This window comes from Balearica regulorum, chromosome 1, assembly GCF_011004875.1.
Source record: "Balearica regulorum gibbericeps isolate bBalReg1 chromosome 1, bBalReg1.pri, whole genome shotgun sequence".
NCBI classification, from domain to species: domain Eukaryota; kingdom Metazoa; phylum Chordata; class Aves; order Gruiformes; family Gruidae; genus Balearica; species Balearica regulorum.
This window is the reverse complement of record NC_046184.1, coordinates 142,327,944-142,345,065: the sequence shown is the minus strand read 5'-3', so window position 1 is coordinate 142,345,065 and position 17,122 is coordinate 142,327,944.

Genomic DNA, 17,122 nt, shown 5'->3' with positions numbered 1-17,122 from the left:
GTTATTTTCTCATATATATTTCTTGGTCATAATAGGTTAATTCCCTGATCGGCTTTTTCCCTAGTACATGAGGGCTTTTTTCCCTTTGAGGTCAGTGGAAAAAATAAGACATAAAATCTATTTGTTATTAATGTATTTCTTCTAGCCCATAACACCTGAACTCATTTTTTTCAAAATGAATAGAGTGTTTGCATTTTCTTCATAAGCATGATTCATTTATAATTTCAGTGTACAATATCACTCGTGTTTGATCACAAACTCCTCAAGAAAGCATCAGCAACACTGTCTGGTTTTAAAGTAAATGCATATTGGGGAATAATAGAGCCAGGTTTCAAGGATAAAGGAATAAAATCATCCATGTAAAGACTTTCAGCTCATTCTGGAGATGCAGATTTCTAATTTGATCACATAGATTGTACATATGTATGTGCATATATACACACACACGCATGTGTGTGTATATATGCACATACAATTCCTGTAAAGCAAAGTGACAATTTTTTGTCCTGTGATTTTAGCATTTTACTACACATTAGCTGCACTTTTAAAAATTTGAATACTCTGGAGTCTCTCTTCTTCCATCTTGATGTAACATTCTTCCTTCTCTCTTCTCCCATTCCTGTCTCTTTCTTAATCAGTCAGTCACAATCAATTTTTTGCACATCTTTCTCTCAACCATAATCCAGATTCACAATGTGTTCTACAAAGAAATTCTGAATGTCACCTTATTGGTATCCTTTAGATATGATTTAATTTAATGGTGACTCGTCAAAACGCCAGTAAGAATCTTTAGCATTCCAAAGTAGTACATCAAAACACTCAAAATAAGGATGTAATTCTAAACAGCAGCCAGTGACTGAGCCTCTCCAAGCTGAAGCTCAAATTTTCTCATTTGGGTAAAATTTTAAAAGCTATCCGAGTGCCTCTAATGAAAGCAGATGCTGCTGTGCAACTATATGAACCATATTAGCGATGCATATTAAAAGCAGCATGCTAAAATAAAAATAAAAAAAAATATTTTAAAGGATATTTACTTGAAAAACCTAACTTAATGTAGAACAACAACTAAGCAAGTGTGTGCTGCTTTCCAATACACTCATCATTTTGTCAGCCCACTTCAGGAAAATCAATTCGTGCAGTTTGTCTACAAACCGCGTTACGCGCTAAATAGTCACAGTTCAGAGAACTACCGCTTAGGAGGAAAAGGAGAAAAGTCATGTATTGAAGAAAAACTGGGGGAAAAGTCATTTATTGAGAAACAGCAGTGGAACTTTTCCATACGTTTTAATGTCCCCTTCGAGCCCTGAAGCGGTGCCGTGCAGGAGGGAGGGAGGGAGGGAGCACGCCAGGCGAGCGTCTGACGGTCCGTACGTACGCGATGTGTGCGCAGAGCCTGCCCTTTAGGTGAAGGGCAAACACTCCTGTTCTTTATAACTCCATTACCAGCACCACCAGACTCTGTATTTGCATTACCAATGCAAGATCTTTATTCTAGCAAAGATACGGCCTGCTCACGCTGCAGGTTTAATACGCTTGTTACGGTGACACTGTATTCCCTAACACTGGCCCCAAATTTGTCATTTGAAGGGCCCGGACAGTTTCAAATGTTATAATCGTGGCATAAATCATACAATTAATCCCCACAATCCCACCTCCAAGCTGTTTACAAACATACAAATCATACTGAGTGCTTGTCACGTTACCAGTAATCGAAGGGAGACTGATCTTAAGGCCACAAGAAACGGCCACGAAATCATCACGTCTGACCTCTTGTGTCAAACAGACAGTAGGAAATCGCTCCTACATCGAGCCCTCCACTAAATGGGGCTGGAGCTGTGTAGGGCAGATCTGCGTGTCCCTCCTGAGAGCAGCCTGAAGGTTACTCTGCACACACCTGGAGGGGAAAAAGTACAGCTGAGCACTCGGAGGACACAAGGACATCTTGAGGATGCAGCACTGTCCATTCTTGGACCTCGGCTAACCTTTCATCTCTGCAGAGACCCTCCTACGCTGGAATGATCTTCAATGCTCATTTTAAGCCTGTTTTAGCAAAATGGTATAAGATGCACCATGAAGACGCTGACTCTTATTAATCCATTTTATGAGGAAGGAACTAGAAAATAGGCAACCCTGTGATGTTCATTGTCCGGTTACGATTACGTGCCGCTTCCAGAAAATATTTAATAAACCTTCAGGGAATTTGCCTGAATAGGGATTGAGTAAAAAATTACTTATCCAGTAACACTACATGTGCAAGTCCGATGTGACAGGGTTCCTGGGACCATGCAATAGCATGCTGCCTTGCAGTAGGAATTAATCCATAAAATTCATTACACTTCTGCTGATGAAGCACTGGTAACTTCTTCACAGTCTTTTTCACACAAAAAGGCAAAGCTTTGAAATATCCTTTTACACAATGTTTCAATAGCCTATTAAATTGCTTTTGGAGTAATTGCACGCTTTCAGCCTATGACATTACCAATTTTTGCAATATGGTAAAGATTTCTCTTGGCTCAAGTCGGAACATGGTAACAAGTTGTCTTTGCCTTGAACAAAGCTACTAGTCATGATGTTACAACCCATCTTATGACAAAAAATACTTACAGGTAATATCTACCTGATGCTATTGTACTCTGTATCCCAGTCGCAGATGATATTTCAGATATCACCTTTGAAACACTGTACATTAAGAGAGAGCAAGCTGGTGAAAATTGTTGAATTGGGGCAGGAGCACCTAATAGCAGTAAATAGAAATAAAATTGTCACTAAACTAGTGAGCAAGCAAGTAAATAAATATAAAAGTAAGGTTTGTAGGCACTCCACTGTAACCGAGTTGCCCTTGTTTACTGTTTTAATAGTTCTCTCAACTTCAGTAACATCCTGCTGTTTCAAATTCACATGCAAATCTGTCAATATTTTTCTGACTCCATCGAAACCAACTGCAAAATTCCTCGCTGACCTCAGCGAGGCCAGGATTTCATCCTCTTATAGCCGGCGTCACAGCAATAGGAAAGATGGGGTTTATATCGTCAGGATTTTGCGTTTGTTAATACACAATAATAAGCACACATAGCATCGATCCAAAGCCAATGAATCTGTGACTTAAACTATTAATCAAATACGGTATTGCTAATCATTGCTCCACTTATTTTTCAGTTGTGCTAGGCTGGGAAATACCCATTAGTGTTTATACAAATGCATATATACATATTTATATATAAACACATACATATTTACGTTATTTAGAATAAAAGCTTTTAGAAAAAAAATATTTTCTACATCTTGTCTCCTAGAAATTATATGCTTAAAATAATAATGAGCCAGCTGGAAACACTAATGGTCAGACAATAACTGAATGGACAATTTCACAGTTTCTGCAAATACTAAGCTGATTAACATTAGTTATGATGGGTATTATAAAATACATCCGGTCATATCAACACTTCAGGCATTTAATCACATGCACACATATCCGTCAATATTTAAAGTTTCGTGAAAACCATTTTAATTTGCCATGTTCCGTCCAGTTCTATAACTAGCAGTCTGAAATACTGTGAAATAATTAACACTAAATGACAAAGCCTCTATAATCGTATCGCCCGCTAGCTCTTGCCAGCTGGGAGAGGGGCGGAAGGTGCGCATCGCTGTTAATTCGAAAAGGAACATGTGACACAACCTGACACGTCAAAGCGTGAAGAGGTTTTTGCCACTTAGGTAAAAACAAGTGTACTGGCTGGTGAAACTGCAAAAAATTTTAAAGAGAAGGACTCGGAGGTTATTTATTTCTACATAATTAAATGCATAAGGAAAACAGAGCTATGGCCATTTTTAAATGCCTTTAAGAGCTTTCCCCTCCTCCTCCCTTCTTCCCTTGCTGTTCAGAGCTGTTGAGTAACAGACATTTCGGAGTGTGCACGGGGGAAGTAAACAAATGCATTGCTACTGTAGTTGCAGGGCAAGGAAACATTGATGTCACTGCTGCTATAATCACATTAGTAGGCTGCGTTAACGGTAATGTCATGTTTGATCAACTAGTCAGGTCAAAAGCCCTTCGAAATACAATCTGAACAGAAGCACAACCCAAAATGGCAAGAGGATGGACTTCCGAACAGTTTCCTTCCAAATACAGACCCCTGTTGCAAAGGTGAGCTTTCGGTCACCAACACTCAACGTCAAATCATCCTGAATCGCATGGGGTTAAACCACGATAACTTTACACTTGACTAGCTCCCCGCTCCCTTCCCTTTAAACCCGAATTTGATTTTTCTCCTGCTCCCTGCTGCATACACGCACCCGCACCCTGCGGAGTCGGAATACATCCCCGCCAGGGATAACGCACGCAGCCAGAGTTTCCTCAGAGCTTGTCTGTCAAGGACAGAAACGTCGACAGCCTGAGTGTTTAGGACCATTTTTCTTCCAGTAGGTCTTTTTCACTTTAAACACAATGTGTTGCTGTCTCTCCGCTTTAGCACACGGTATTCAACACAACCAAACGATAGGAGCAGAAATAGCCAACGACAAATTCTTTCAGGTGGGAAAACGGCTGGGCAGGATACGTCCCCTGTAGTGTCCCAGCACGCTCGGCACGTACATGTTCATCAATTGCGTACTTTTTTTATCAACATTTTCTGACATTGCCGGGCTTGGGCATGTGTTTAACCCCGGAGCGTTAACCCTTTTGCGGAAAGTAGCACGTAGGAAACGCAGTGGCGGTGAGACCAGACAAGGACCGCTGCCATCCAGAACTTCCCATGCACATTTTTCTGTCATCTCCCCCACCTCCTTCCACCAACCTGCCCCTGGGAAGGAAAAACTCATCTCGCTTCGCATCCCCTCCCCGAAGTCTGCGTGCTGGTACCCGCCGGATACCCGTCATCTTCCCCTTTATTTTCCGTTACTTCCCCGATTTGGCCCCGGACTGATAGAGCCTCGGCTTTCCCCATCCCCTGGGCTCACCTTTTCGGTCTGCTTGGCGGCGCAGCCACCGCCTGCATACCAATGTGGGGCCGCAAAGGCAGCGCGGCGGCCGCCCGCCGCCCCTCCCGCACCCGCGCCCGGCCCCGGCCCCGGCCCCGGCCCCGGCCCCGGCCCCGGCCCCGGCCCCGGCCCCGGCCCGGGCCCCGGCCCCGGCGGCTCCCGCGGGCGCCGCTGCCTTTTGCGCGTTGTCACCTCGATGCATTTAAAGCGGGGTGGGGGGGGTGGGGGGGCACACGGGGACGGGGACAGGCACAATTTATCCCGGCCAGCAGGACGGGTCCTGCTTGTCCCCTGGGGACACGCATGCAGGCGCGCAGCAGGCACTTGGGCACGCACATCTGCCGGTGCGTGTGTGTGTGTGTGTGTGTGTGCGCGCGCGTGTGTGCGCGGCGTGGTGCGCGTGTGCCACATCCGTGTGCGAGTGTGTGTGAGTGTGTACGCGCGTGCGAGGGGAGCGGAGCGGAGCGGGGCGGGGAGGGAGAGAGGCAGCCCCGCCGCACCCGCGCAGCCCCCGCGCCGCGGAGAGCGGAGACTCACCGGGTCACCCTGGTCTCTGAAGGTCAAGCTCAGGTTGGTTTCTTGATTGCAGTTGTCCTCCGGGCTCTTTCGGCTCGGCTCTTCTCTCTGTTGTTTGGGGTTTTTTTTCTTCTTCTTTTTTTCCTCTTTTTTTTCCTTCCCCTTCCCCTGCTCCGGCCGCGGTGGCGGCGGCTGCCGCCCGGCGGGGCTCCCGCTGCCGCTCCCGGCCCCGCGGGGTGAATCCCGGCTCCTAAGCCCTGGCCCCGCGGCGCCGCTCAGATCCCATGGTCGCAATCCACATCGCGGCAGATGTACCACAGAATCACGTAGAGGATCAGCAGGATGGCGAAGATGAACAAAGCCACCAGGATAGCCTTGGTCACCGGAGAGATGAGGGACTGCATGTCACCCGCGGGCCGCCGCCGAGGACAGACGACTCGGGAACTACACGGGGGCAGCGAGCGCGGACGGATCCCGCGGCCCCGCCGCCGCCCCCGCCGCCGCCGCCGCCAGCGACCCGGCGGGCAACGGCGGCTGGCGCCGAGCCGGTGGCGGTGTGCCGGGGGCTGCCTCCCTCAGCGCCCCCGCTGCGGCGCTCCGGCGGGCGCGGCGGCTCCCCGGCGGGCGGGACGGGGCGACGCGCACGGACACCCCGGCGCCGCTGGGCGCCCGGCCATGGGCACCGCGGACCCCGCCGCGGCTTCAAGCCCGCCCTGCGGCGGCGGCGGCGGCGGCGGGGGGGGGGCGGGCGCCGGCAAACTTAAACGCGGGGGCGGCCCATGGGGGACAGGTGTCAAGCGCCCGGCTGCCCTGCAGGTCTCCGACGAAAGCCATCCACGGGGGAGGGAAAGTTGCGGGTGGGACGCGGCGGGCGCCGCCACCCCCGGCCCCGGGGGGAAGCGTGCGGGGGGCAGGGGGAGCAGCCAGCAGCGCGGGCAGCCCGGCCGCGGCAGACTGGGACCGCGCCGGCCGGCGTGTTCCGCCCAGCCGAGGTTTTCCCTCCCTTCGCCGCCGCTCGCCCCCACCTCCGTCCTCCTCCGCCACCGCCTCCTGCGCTCCCGCCCGCCCTCCGCCGCCGCCGCGCCGCAGGGGAGCCCCGCCGCCCGGGTGCGTGCTGTGGCTGTAACTGCAGGGTGGTGCGAAGGACCGGGATTTCCTTTCCCCCGTACACCCCCTCCGCCCGCCCTTGGCATCTCCGCCATCCTCACTGCCCACTGGAGACCGACGGGGCGCTGGGACTGGCGGTGGGGAGGACAGCTGAGGCTTGTCCCAGTTTCCTAAGCGGAAAGGTCAACCCCCCCACACCTCTGGTAAAATTAAAAGGCTTTTTTTATTCTGGCAGGTCAGCATGGGTCACAACCTGCTAAGAACCCCCCCCGTGGCTCTGTGGCCTTTGGTATATGCACCAAAGGCGCCACAGGACAATGCAAAAATAGGACGGGAAGATGGAAATCGGATGAAAGACCATTGCTTGCATACTCATCCCCTAACAGCAGCTCCAGTGCAGCCTTCAACTCACCCCAGGGTTCCGTAGCACCAGAGATGCCCTTACAGCGTCACATCATGCACGCGCCAGCCTTGGCACTCACCACCTAAAGTGTGTCCTAAAGCCTGCCGGCCCGGCACAGCGGGGCAGGACCAGGCTCCCTGCAAGGATCAAAGTGCACCAAGACCAGCCCTGTGCTGGGAGGCAACCAGAGGTGCAGGTGCCCTCGCCTCAGGTCGCCTGTGCAGATGGGCATCAAGAGCGCACTCGGTGGGACCCAGGCCGCTCGTACGGTGTAAGCTGCTTCTGGTGCAACGCGAGGAGTTGTCACCTTGGATCTCTAGTGGGGACAGAGCCAGGTGTGTCTTCACAGAAGGGGCTCACTGGATTTCATTTCTGGGTGCAACCATATCATAAATACCGAAACACTGAAGAAAGTCGTGGAACCATGCAAGATACGGCTGAAAGAAACCTTGAGACGTCATCCCCCCAAGAAGGACAAGAGCAACTTTATCAAGAGCAAGAAGGAAAGATTAGAACTTCAATACCTATAAACTAGATAAACGAAGGATAATCAAGTTTGAGAGGAAGAAGGTAAGATAATGCTATATAGGTATTCCAGGCATAAACACTCTAGAGGAAAAATTCTTATTAATGCTGAGCATGGGATTTAAGAAAGGGCAATGGAAAGAAAGTATGAACAAGAAATGCTAGGCTGTTAAATAAGGAGACTTCTGACACAGTGAAATGCCTAAAGGGTGTGAGATAATATCCCAAGTGAACATGTTGCAGGACACATTACTCGACTTTTTGAAAAAAGCTCAGCTTTTTCATGCGGGAAGAACGGTCGGCTCTTTAGGGATACCCCCTGTGCTGCCTCTGTCTCCAGTGTTTCAGTTCCTCATCTGCAGTATGCAGATGACCGTATTTCCTTTCTTTTCCTTTTGGTGTGACCGCCTTACACTGCAAGATTTTCACTGAATGTTTTTTGTCTTTTGAAATAATTACATCTTGCCTGGAGCTGTAATGCTACCGGGATACAAGTACCAAGTTCATAAAATGCAGCTTGGACTCCAAACAGCAACTTTGCTCATTAGTTTATCCTCTCCATTTCAAAGGAATGCTGGATTCTGGAGGCAGGCAGTTAAGCGCTTACGTCAGATTCTTTGAGATGTCAAAAACATCATGTTTTTTCTAACCCTCTTCCTGGCCATTAGTATTTCTTTTGAAAGAAGCTGTAATTCCACGTAGACTAGTTGTTCATCTGTTTCTCACACTCGAGCATTTGTGTGTTACCATCCGCCTTCCTTGGCTTGTCAGCTCTCGAGAAAGTGGTACCAAACCTAGCAGTGTCAGACACAGCAGTAGCAATGGCATGACGCTGTACCGAGTGATGGCTGATACCTCCGTATTTGTCAGCATCAGAAGCGAAATTGTGCACCATCATTTCTGAGCCCAAAATGTGACTGATTGTGTAACGTGTGCAATCTGTTCTGAACAGGTTTTGAATTCTGCTTGTTTAATTTGCATGTACTTATGCACAAGGGCATCCCTGAGTAATTAAAAATATATAGCCTCTCCGTGTTTGATGTTCTGTCACTGGCGGAGTCTGAGCCAACACAGAAATCACAAGTTAAAAAGCAAATATATTGCCAAAGCTGTCCTTAGTTGAGAAAGCTGATTTAAACAAGGAAGTAAACATAAAAACCATCTTAGTTTTCAGATGTCTTATTAGTAAGCAGTAGGGAAGAAGGAAATCGATCTTTGCCAAGTGAAGAGAGATAACAGTGACAGAAAAATCATTTTAATTTCCACCTTGTAAGCTGATATTAAATTAAACAGGAATACTAATACATGTAGCTTTTAGTTGTCTCTTTCTCAATTCCCTTTGAAAATGTGTTGCAGCAAATACACATTTGCAAGTAACAACAGGCACAAAAGATGGGTGAAAAGCCCCACAGTCACAAGCTGATGCAGGCGGCTTTAAATGCCCAAATTAAATCCCATGCTCATGTACCAAATGCTTCTGTGACCTAGATGGCACAAGGAGACCAAGCTGCTTCTTGAGTTCAGAGGCACCTTAGCCACTATGAAATCATCGCTGCTCCCTCTGGGCTGCCCAGTCCTCCTGCCAGGGTGTTTATTCAGACCAGCTAGAACCTATCAGAAAAACAGGGTCCGTTTTATATTCCCAGGCTTGGCCAGTTTACGTGACCACAGATTCCACCGATGGGGACAAATCCTGCCAACTCACGGCACGTCCCTGATCTGGGAGGGGATCCGAAGCCATTGAGTCCCCGGGGAGTGGGCTGCGGTGTTTGAGAAGGGAACGACCAGTGGTGGTGGGTAAGGCTTGTGGCGACAGAGCTGGCTGCTTGGAGGAGTCGTAACTATTGATCCTCTCTCACCGTAAACCTGAGACCGGCAGCAATGCAAATCCAGTGTATCTCCCTCTTGCAGTGAAGACAGGAGCAGACCAGGGAGAAGTCTGATGAGTTCTGGTTGAAATAAATAACATTTTTTAATTCCTTTACCAATTAAAACATCCAGCCACCCTAATCCCTTTCCTTTTTAGGCAGTTGCTTTTACGTAAAACTTCAGGGATGTCAGTGAAAGGCTTGTGATTTACACTGGTGTTAGCTGGAGGCAATTCCGGTCCGGAAAGTCAAACACAGACTGATCATTTCTAAACATGATCTTTCACTGCATGTCCGGTTTTCAATGGTTTCACGGGAATTTTAGATGAAAAAAAAAAAAAAAAAAAAAAAGAAAGGAGATGTATTCTGGTTTATTAGAATGATTTTGAGATTCACAGAACAATTCCTTGGAGAACAAGTGTCAGAACCATGTCCAAGATGCCCAGTGATTGCACATGGCCAACTGTTCCTGGAATGTGTCTGCACTAAAGAGGGCCACACATGTTAGAAATACTAAAGGCAACTGTCAACAAGCTAGCTTGAGTATGGCAATTTGTCTGGCATTGTTGCGTGATGCTCAATGCATATTAATTTCTCCCAACTCTCAGTCTATTGTATTAAAAATAGATATATTCAGTATTTTTTGCTGTAAAAGTTTTATCTCTGACTTCAACAAAACCAGAATTTTACCTGATTACAAGAAAATACAATGAAATTAGTAGTCTAATCTAAGAGTACTTGACTATGAACAGAGTCATCGGAAAATACATTGTTTAGGGACTGATGATGTGTTTCAGAGGCTTCCACCTCTAGAGCATCTTTCAAGTAATTTTCAAGCCAGAAGTGACCTCGTGTTGATGGAACGACTGCCTGGCTGTGGACTTTGTAGCTTTAGTGATTTTTCTGAGTGGATGTATATATCATAAAAACACTGATGCAAGTGGGTCTGATTAGATTGGACAAATCCATAGATTACATGTCAGGCTACGAATACTGCTTTTTAGGCCAAAATGTGCTGCTGCTGAGACACAAGCTATTCAGTGAATTGGAAGAGTTATCAGTCATCTCACGTTTCATGATGATGGGCACAGCATAAAAGCCTGGGCAGACATGAACATGTGTTATGAAGAGCAATGAAACAAAACAAATTTCCCTCTCAAAAGAGAGAGCCAGAAAACAAGGTCTGAGTTATCAGTGATGTTAATTAACGGACTTCCTGCTGGTCAGCTATTTGGATGACTGAAAGTCATGAGAAAACTCAAAATATAAGAGTTCATAACCCATCTGCATTATTCAGAAGATGCAGCTTAATGGAAGGGGGTGTAAAACTTTACAGTTTGGAAAGATTCACAGCAAGGAGAGGTATTGAGTAATGGTGATTTACAAGGGGGAAAAAAAGCTTATTGGCCACAGTAAGGAACAGATGAAACAAGTCCTCGGCACAACACAGCTTTGAAAGAAGAGATGTTCTTTGCAGAATACACAAGAGCAGGAATGCAAGAAGGAGACAGGAGTTACATATTGTCATGCTGCATCATGTCAGTAATACCCTCCTGGGGTACTGCAGTTCCACTTTCCAGGTTAGAGTGTTTGTGAGAAAAAAAGGCAAGAAAAAGCAACCAAAACAACCCAAGGCTGTAAGAATGGATCTTTATCAAATTGAAGGCTCAAATCGGGACAGAAAATCAGGTCGCTCTACTTTCCCAGTGTCTCTTGAAACTGCGGACACAAGCCCTCCTACCTCTCCATGGGAGGTGACAAAAGAGGTGGCTGACTCTGCCTTTGGGTTACTGAGAGCCCCCCCAGGCATCTTGCTGGGCATCTGGCTTATGGCACAGGCAATTACTTTTGGGGCAGTGTTTGTGCTATTCCTTCACACATTTACTGCCAGGGCTGCGCTTGTGCTGCTCCTGGTCCAAACCTGACACCCTGTTCCAGGAAAGAGGGAAGATGGTTTGTGTGGTGGTGCAGGAACTAGCATGGCCTGGCCGTAGGAACCGTGTTTGTTCTTTACCCCAGGCTGAATCTCATCCTGTACCTAGCGAAGACTGGCAGATGCCAGCTGGTTTTATTCTTGATGTCATTGTCCACCAGAGCAGACAATGTCTCTCCAGACCACACGAGCAAGTTGCATGGCCCTGTGGTTACGCAGTGGGGTTGAGACTCGGGGAAAGTTCAGTCCCGCTCCTGCCTGTAGCACTGATTCGCTATCCAAGTTTGGGTGATTTACTTAATTCTGCTGTCCAGGAGAAGTGGAAAGTGGATACGATTGCACTGCTGTATTGTTGTGAATGTAACTTTGCTAAATACTGCACATTCTTGAATATCAGCCCTTTTCAGATTTCAGCCACCTGTTATTTGAGCTCAGGGAGGAGGAACATGTGGTTTGACAGATATGCTTCCCCGATGAAAAAAGTCAAGCTGTTTAGAGAATGAAGGTACTCTTCAAATTGCTACTTGCGCAAACCCCAGCTGCACTTCTGTTCTTCAATTTTTGTCTACAGGAATTTGAAAACATGGCATGAACTCAGCAAGTGAGTTAAGGAAAAGGAGGTATCTCTGACCTAATTGTCCATCAGCACTTTTGATACTTGTCTTTCAGATCAGAGGACAGAGGAAAGCTTATGTTAGGTACATGTCCATTCAAAGAGGTAGTTAATATAGCTCAACTATGTTTCCATCAGATTTCGAAAGAGAATTATTTTCATGCCTTCTCCTTCCTAACTGGCACAATGGTGGAGAAGTCTGTAAATAAAGATGTTTCTGTTTGACTCTCTTCAGATATGTTAACCAGTGCAGGAAGAGAGAACTAAGTCAATTAATTAGACCTCACCTTTCCCTTCCCTTCCCTTCCCTTCCCTTCCCTTCCCTTCCCTTCCCTTCCCTTCCCTTCCCTTCCCTTCCCTTCCCTTCCCTTCCCTTCCCTTCCCTTCCCTTCCCTTCCCTTCCCTTCCCTTCCCTTCCCCTTTGAACTTAACTCATCCTACAGCATGTACCATTTCTGAGGTAAAGATTTGTATACTGGATATCAAAACAGACTCCATTCCACTTAAAATAATTTTCTCTGCCCAGCAGCCACACAATAGGACTTCAGGACTAAAAGCCCTGCTCACCTGTACCACTAGATAAACAGTTTTGCTGTGGTGGAGATTGGCTCCAACACTTAAGCTGTCATTTGAAGAGCAAAAAGATGTTCTGAAAAAAAAATGATAGCATATGTGCAATGTGAAAGATCGATATGACCAACGGAAGTCTCTATTGTGGGCCTATTTAAAAGATGGAGAGAGATGTATTCTGCAGGGAGTGAAGTAGTTCTGTTTTCCATCTGTCTCTTGCTAATAGTAAAGAGAGGTTAGAAATGGTCACTGTTAACGCTGTTATGCTTTAATTGCACTCACATTTTCTTCTGCAGAATTCCTCATTTTGCAGGAGTTGCATGTTTATGTTTGACTTGCTCCTCTGTTTCTGTGCAATAAAAAGTCAAACTGGCCAGTTGAGGGAAATGAATGCCAAGCTCACTCCAGGAGCTAAGTACCTCTGGTTTTCTGGGTGCTGGTGATACATTGTACTTGCTGCTCAACTTAGCGGAGTGGTTGGTGTTGGTGTTCCCTCATCGGGGCCCCCGTTGTTTTGAGCATTTTGCTAACAGCAAAAGGCAATCTGTGTTTGAAGTATAGTCAGAGGAAAGCTGAAATGTGTGTGCAATAAATAACGCACTGGGGAAAGTAGGTCAGGGCTGGTCATGACAGAACAACTTATTTAAACAAATGTGCAGGATTACCAGGTTTTGCACAGATCAGTCCTGGGTGAAGCATGTAGCTCAGCTGAGAAGCTTTGTTTTTCATGGCATCTCACGGTCCTCGCAAAGGACCTGTGTTTAATAGTGGGCACACAGCCACTGTCAGGATGAGGTCTTAATGATGCTTAATAGGAGGAGACTATTACTAAGTAGAAGACTGCATTTATTCAGAGCAAATAAAAGTTTGGGTTTAAGAAGTATAATTAATTCACCTAATTTAATTTATTCCCACATAATTGCTAGCAGAAATTTCGAACATCCTATAACCTATTGTGAGACCAGGAGAAAATATTTTTTGATTATATCTAGAAGCCCTTCAGACTCAAGTTTGACCCAAGTATAGCACTTAGAATGCCTGATCTGTCTTTAAGAATTTTGTTATTATTCCTCTTCATTGCTATAGGCTGCACTGTGCTGCAGTAGGGGTGTGTTTTCTGAAATAGATATTCAAAAAGAAACCATATTGGGATACACAGTACAAGCACTGAGCACTTTTCCAAAAGGATAGGCAAAGAGGTCAACAGAAGCGTATTTATATTCTCTTCAAAGCACCGAATGTCCGAATCAGGTGAATGAAAGAAAAAGAGTGGTGCAGCAGGATCAGTAACAAATCGGGATTTTGGCTGTGCGAATGCTATTATTTGTCTTATCAAGATCCCACTGTTTTCCTTCTGAGCCGCGGGCACCTGCACTGGCTGTCTTCTCAGGCTCTCCCTTTCCAAGAGGCGGCTCAGGCGCAAGCTGAGGACCTACAGCCAGAAGGTCCCTGTGGCTGCAGCCGCCTGAGGAGCAGCATCCTGATGTTCCTCGCCAGCGTTTTGTGAAGGAAGCACGTTTTGCTGCACAGCAGAGCTTGTCACCCACGTTTTGACAAAGCTAGTCACAATAGCTTGACACTTTTAATTGAACTTTATGGAAATTTCTGTAGTTAAGATTGATTTTCTGTCTTTTAACCACACTGTACTTTGGCAAAATACTGAATCATGGGTAAGAGAACATTCTCTCCTGTTCAGGGCGCGGACAGTGGGAAGCTGGAGGGAAATTAGGGGGGCACATAGTGGATAGCTGAGAATTTTCTGCTGGAAAAAATTTCCAATGGAAAACACTCATCTCCTAAAAACAAGTTCTCGATGGAGAAATTTCAGATTTGGAGAGAGCTTTTTGTTTTACACTGGGAAAATTGGCATAATGCTTCAGTGATGCCTAGCTAGATGAGTCTTACCGGCCGTGTTCTCTGCCTACAGGACCTCATCAGAGGCTCACCATGTGGTACCAAGTGCTTCAGCTCTCTACCACCTTGATCCTTCTCCTGCTTGCTTCTCTCAGGTATCTAGGCAAATGGGTAAGACTGCCGTAACCTTCATTCTCTCTCTTGCATCTTAGATCAGACCTATGCTCATCTATCTGTGTAACATCACCGTTGAAGTTCAATGGACCGAGCTAGGGCGCACCAGAATCAGGTTCCATTTCCTACTTTGCCACAAGTTCCCTGGATAGCACTAAAAATGTCACGTAGCCTGAAGGCGTAAAATAGGGATAATAATAACTCCCTCCATTGGAGTTGGGGGGTCTCAGATGAGTACAGCAGAGGCAATGAGTAGCCATATATGACAGAGAATGGAGCATATCCATACCATAGATATATATTATCGCCTGAAAGAGGAACAGATTCACAGACAACTTGAAAACTGCGTACGCATGCTGTAGTCATTAAGGCCATCCTGAAGGCAGGTGAGGAGAAGTGAAAAATGAGATGTCGTCCTGAAGCTCTGGCTTTTTATGGCTCTGCATCTGAAACAAGTGGTGGAATCTCTGGCTGCAGCCACCAGAACCAGTGTGTGTTGCCCAGTATCACCAGAACAATCTTGGTCCATGGTGTCAGTGTCAAGAAGGAAGGGTCAGATTCTGACCTGTGACACCTTTCTTATGTCAGTGGCAGGTGTGGGATGGTTCCCTTGGGAAAAATTAAAAGCTCATTCTGGTCACAAAACATTTCCCTGTGCAGAGCAGAAGAATATGGAAGTGAGGGAGAGGCCTTCAGTGTTGGGGAGAGACACTCTTCTTACATTGCAGCAGTCCGTACTAGTAGGAGAAATTTTCTTTTTATGTTGGTGAAGCAAATCTAGAGTAGTGTATAAAATTAAAGCCCATCAAATAATGAAGCCAACTGATTTCAACACAGAAACGAAGTTGCTAGTTCTCATGTCTCACAGCCACTGCATATTATTTATGAGGTGCTAAATGGTCTTTACTTTAGGCACAAATGAGTAAAGATTTTAAAAAGTCTGAAAATGGACAGACCTTCAGACTGTTCAAGTGTCTGCAAAAGGTTTTGTTGCAAAACCTGGAACTAGATGGATTATATTCAAACACAAAATAAAAAACACTTTCCAGCATCATACCTCAATGGCCATAAAATTATCATATCTTTGTATCAAGGATAAACCTAGGATATAGGCTAAACTACTGAAATGGTTGATTACAAATGTTTCATGTTTGCCTTAATACAAGATAAAACTACCAGGGTTTCATCACAGATGAAGTGATTAAATTAAGTCAATCATTTCTCTTAAATAATATGTAGAGTCTAACAGGAACCAGTTCAGACTCTTTCCTTCCAGATATATCTGGAGAATCTCTGCTCATTTCTGTTAATTCTGGTAATTGTCTATATAAAATTGTATTCCTCTTTCTCGTTGTGCCAAGCAAAGCCATTTATTTGGCAAAAATATTGACATAACTGAGTTACTGCACATGATGAACAACTGGTGCTGAGAGCCAATAGCCTTGAAAATACACACACATCCTTTGGTCCTTTGCTTGTACGGTACTTTACACAGGGTTATCTTCATCCTTCCCCTTGTGTAGGAATTGGGAGAGCTATCCCAAAACTTTGTAAGAAATCAAAACAAGAGTAAAAACTAGAACAGGAAAGCAGCAGAAAATCAGATTACAAACATTTTGCCATTTCCATTTGTATTACACCTTTATGTCTGCACGGCTAATTTTTCAGCTGAATCCTGTGCCGTTAATATCAGTGGACTTCTATCTTTAATGGAAGTGAGGTCAAGCACTTGCTGGAATTTTCTGATTTTTATGTATTGCTTTTGAGTTCTTTATCTGCTCTACTTTTCTATTTCCGTAACTATTTCTCTGTTGGTCTGGTTATTTATGTTGACCCCAGTGAAGTAGCAGTCAGCTACCTCCAAAGTTTGCTGCTTGATCTCGGTAATGTGTTCAGCTAATGAAAACCTGATTGTACAGGCAGATTGCGGAGTAATAGTAGTTTTGAAAGCATGTAATAAGCTTTCTAGTTGGATACAAATGAATTCTGTGAAGAGCAGAGAGCTCTCGGCAGGGAAAAATACCTGCATAGTACAGTACTAATAACTCCTAAGGGTGCCTGCTGCATTGTTTTTTTCATTCATTTCTTCTTGTCTAAGAGCTCCACCTAATGGGACCGAAAGGAAGGTATCAACCTTTCGGATTTTCCACTAAAAATTTTCCACTAAAATCCCTCTTTTTATTTCTATGCTGCTGTTTGTATGTCTACAGGAGGGAAAAGGTGCATCCTTTGACTTCTGGATTAAAGGAAAATACAGGAATGCTCTATTACATCATCTGCTATTTTAATAACACAGAGTTTCAATGCACTACGATTTCTATAAAGGCAAATTTAATACAGATAAACTAAATGTCTCCCAATTTTTGCACTCAGTTTGTTTAGCTGCAAGATGTATTATCTTGCACAGACCTGTGCATACTGCTACTGCATATCACTGCAGCACTTTTCAGGGGTACAAATACAGCTTGCAAGATCAGGGTCCAAAGCTGCAGAGAGAATAAATTAGACTGTAGGACTTCTCTTATTCACACGAACTAATGGGAGAATGGTATTATTAACGCTCTGAGGACATCGGTGACAAA